Consider the following 4,076-nt stretch of genomic DNA (forward strand, 5'->3'; position numbering starts at 1 on the left):
GAGGGGACTGTAAATAACTAGTTTGGCAGAGGTTGGAAAGATAGAACGGTTTCGTTTTCATTTTATTTCATTTATTTCATATAAATGAAATATTTCATCAATGTCCTCGCATCTGGTAGTGTTCGCGTTTGGTAGTGTTCGAGTTTTAGACAATCGTTAATACGTCTGGGGTCCATGCAAACGCGTAGTTTGCCGTCCTTTTTTCATACGAAAACGAGGGGCTCACCCAGTCTGTTAGCTTGTCGACCTTTTTTATAATGCCTCCTCGTTCCATGCGTTCCAGCTCTTCTCAAAGGGGCTCTCGGAGTGCCAGGGCCACTCGTCGTGCCGGCTGGACCACCGGTGTCGCGTCCTCTCGCAGGACCATCTGGTACTGTCGTGCCATACAGCCTGTGCCTTGGAACAATGAGTGAAATTCCTTTACAATTCCGTCGGTGCCACTGCTATTCAAAGAATCCACTGAGCGCGAAACAAGTCCGAGCGCCTCGCTTGCTAGCAGTCCCAGTATTGCCTGGGTGCCTTTCTTGACAATGGAGAAGTCGATGTCTCCCGATTGAATGTTCGCAGATACTCGCAGGCTCGCTGCGCCGATGTGCTTGATGACGTCTCCGCTGTATGCTCGAAGCACGGAGCTGCTTGGCTTCAAGCTTGCCTTGCCCCTGCACCTTCGGTAGACCAAGTAGGGCAGCAAGTTAGCTTGGGAGCCCGTGTCCACCTTCAAGAAGACTGTCTGGTCAGCCACCCTTGCGTTGATGATCGAATCTGCCTTCCTCCTGATGCTACAAATCTTCACGTGGAGAATGTCAAAGTTGTCGTGGTCATCGAGAATTTCTCCGACACGGGGGTCTCTCTTGCAGCATGCCGCAAAGTGATTAGTGCCTCTGCACATAAAACACGAATTTCCAAATGCCGGACATCTCCCACGCTCATGTTGGCGGTTGCAGTTGCCACACTTGTACGGCTGCCTCTTTCTCACGGGCGCCACTTTTCCCCGGGCGCCACTTTTTCCCCTGCGCCCACACCTCGCTCTGCAGAGCCGATACTTCCGCTGCTTTGCAGATCTGTTCGGCCTTGAGCAGCGTAAGGTCCTTTTCCTTCAGCATTTTCTCCCGCAACTTCGGATTATTTGTTCCGAACATAACCTGATTCCGGATAACCGAGTCGGCTACCTGCACTCTAAAAAAAAAAATGGTGTCATGGGGTACACCCACAGGGGCGTAAGTGTTTGTCACATATACTACACCCTATGAGGGATACATGTGCACCCCAAATATGGGAGTAGGTGTACACCCGTTGGGTGTGGTGCACATGTATATCTTTTTCTACGGAAATCTCACTCGAAGGGAACACAGATGCACCCCATTCAATGGTGTACGGCTACACCTCTTTCTACACCCAGTGAAATGAAAGGGAACACAGATTCACCCATTCGATGGTGTACCATTGCACCGCTTCATACACCCGACTCACTCAAAGGGAACACAGAGGCACCCCGCTCAATAGTGTACCATTACTCCCCTTTCCACACCTACTGCTCTCAAAGGGAACACAGGAGCACCCCGTTAAATAGTGTACTGTTACACCTCTTTCTACACTCACTGAATTCGCAGAGAACAAAGATGCACCCGATTCAAAGGTGCATGGTCACACCACTTTATGCACCCGTTTCATAACTTCATAAACCTATTTAAGACATCAAGGAAAAGAGTAAAAAATGTATGCGCCCCGGTGATTGCAAAAAGGCAGGTAAACGGACACACGGAATTGTTTTCATATCTCATAGAAGTTTACTAGACAGCCTATTCCGTAAACAAGTACGAACTTGCAAGCAATCCGTGGTATCTGAAGACGTACAAAGAAGCTGTTACACAACTGAAAAGGAGTCCTAGGTAGTGTCCATTCTGCCAGCAGCCTGTAGAATTATTTCCACGAAATTCCACCGGCAGTCGCCATTAATTCATCGAACGACGTTTCATCGACAGCTCAGATTAGCTTTTTTATATTAGCTTTTCTCCTTTCTTTTATTGTAATGAGCCCCCCCCAGAATGTATCCGCAAAGTGACGTGTATGGGTGAGACAGGTGGGTTAACATTTTTGTAATGAGCCGCCGCAGACTGTCGCTACGAAGCGGCGTGAACGGGTGGGCTGGGTCGGTGAGCACGCGCCTCACAGATACACGCGCGACAAAATGTCCCTAGAGCGTACATTTTGCGTAACGAGTGGCGATGAAACGTTAGTGTTGATGAAACGTGTCTACAAAACGTGTATCAACGAAAACGTGTTTTCACAGAAGGCCAGGAGAATAAGAAAGTCAGTATTCCACCTGCAGTTCTCACATGATTGTAGACAGCTAATGGCAGGCGACTGCCGATAGAATTTCGGGGAAATTATTCTCCCGGCTGCTAGAAAATAGACACTGCCTAATTCTAGAGGTGATCCGGAACGGAACGGTCAATTGTTGCAAAGGAGTAGGTTGCAGTGCACTTACGATGAAAACGCCGAACTTGAAATATGTAATCCGATATATATGTCGACACGGGCACTGCAGAACCACACAAACACAAAAACGAAAAGAAAGGGGTCCGTGAAGATTCAACACGATGTGGCAGAAGCAGTAATTTGCCGAACCGAACACTAAACACATCACATGAATTCCTTGGACTTTTTTGAAGAAATCCCCTGTTGCCGATATACGCGTAGGACTTTTCACACAGTGGAAACCTTGGTACTAAACTCGAATACGTTGTCGCGGGCGAAATCTACGGCAGCCCCGCTGGTCGCAGCACAGCACACAAGCAACTAGGCCGGGAAGCAGTTATTCCGAGGTCGAAAAAAGCTACTACGTCATCCGTGAAACCTTTACCACATGATCACGCTCCTGCCGTTATCCGCGCTCAGACAGAGGAGTCGAGGGATAAAAAAAACCTCCGGTTCATTGGTCCGGCAACTGCGCGCCTTCTTCCATGCTTTCAGCTTAGGGAGAGAAGGAAAAAGAAATGAGCATGAAAATTGCAGCTCCTTCAAGGCCAAAAGGGGGCGCCCTCGCAAAGGCTTATCTTCAGGGGCAACCCAACAATGGAAGGATTTGTCGCTTATATCCTCTTGAAAGTTCGACCCGAAGTTAATAGTGCAGTGGATGCTATCCGTGGCCTTGGCCTTCAGGCAGGTGCCGTGTTCTGCCTTATCTCTAGCTTGGAGACTGTAGTTACGGAATCCTACCCGGAGACCCGATTGTCCTAAAACAAGCGTCCACTCTACTGTCAATACCGAGGGAACAGGATAGCTCCATACTTCTTAAGAAACTGCTCAACCCAAAAATTGACCCCCATGGGGGAATCCAATCACAAGCTGATCGGGGTGCGTGGCTAGCGTGGCGGTGCACTGGTACACCTAGAGGTTTTTAAGGGAGAGGGGGATGCTCATTGTCGTTGTCCAAGCACACGGGCTGGGCAACGGAGGGTGCGTCTTTCAGGAAAAGGGTGCATGAGTGCCTGATGCACCCGACTACACCCTTTTTTTCTTAAAGTGTGCGCAAAGTTGCAGCAACGTGCTTGTTTCCGCAAGGCACGCAAGAAATGTTCGGAGAAATGTTCCGCAAGGCACGCAAGAAATGTTCGCCTCCACTTGCATTCGTGTCCGGAATATGTACCTTTCATTGACTTCATTCTACCGTTCGCAACAGTACTCCTCAAACTTTGTCACCACCATTGCGTAGTCTTCCTGGACTTCATCCTCGGCGAAACGAAAATTGTTGAATATTTCCAAGGCGTCGTCTCCAGCAACACTCACCAGCAGCACGGTCTTGACGGCTTCAGACCTTGGTTCTTTTGGTGACGCCTTCGCCTTCAGAAACAGCTCGAACTTTTGTAGAAACAGCTCCCAATTCTTTGCAATATTCCCGGATAGAAGCAGCGGCTCAGGTGGCTTGACATTGGGTTGAAAACTACTGCGTTCCACTCTTGGTTCGAGCTATCACCGACGTGGACGGCACCCCACTCCTGACACCATGTATCAGACAGGCTGTAGCAAGTCAACAACCAAGTTTATTCAGTAAGCAGTTAGTAATATAGGCCTAC

At 48.9% G+C, this 4,076-nt stretch overlaps 1 pseudogene; it reads right to left on the reverse strand.

Moving 5' to 3' along the window:
* Positions 1–232: 232 nt before the first annotated feature.
* Positions 233–1,151, reverse strand: LOC121837381 (annotated as a pseudogene).
* Positions 1,152–4,076: the final 2,925 nt, after the last annotated feature.

The sequence above is a fragment of the Ixodes scapularis genome, unplaced genomic scaffold (assembly GCF_016920785.2).
Source record: "Ixodes scapularis isolate PalLabHiFi unplaced genomic scaffold, ASM1692078v2 PGA_scaffold3__209_contigs__length_174095766, whole genome shotgun sequence".
In the NCBI taxonomy this organism is placed as follows: Eukaryota; Metazoa; Arthropoda; class Arachnida; order Ixodida; family Ixodidae; genus Ixodes; species Ixodes scapularis.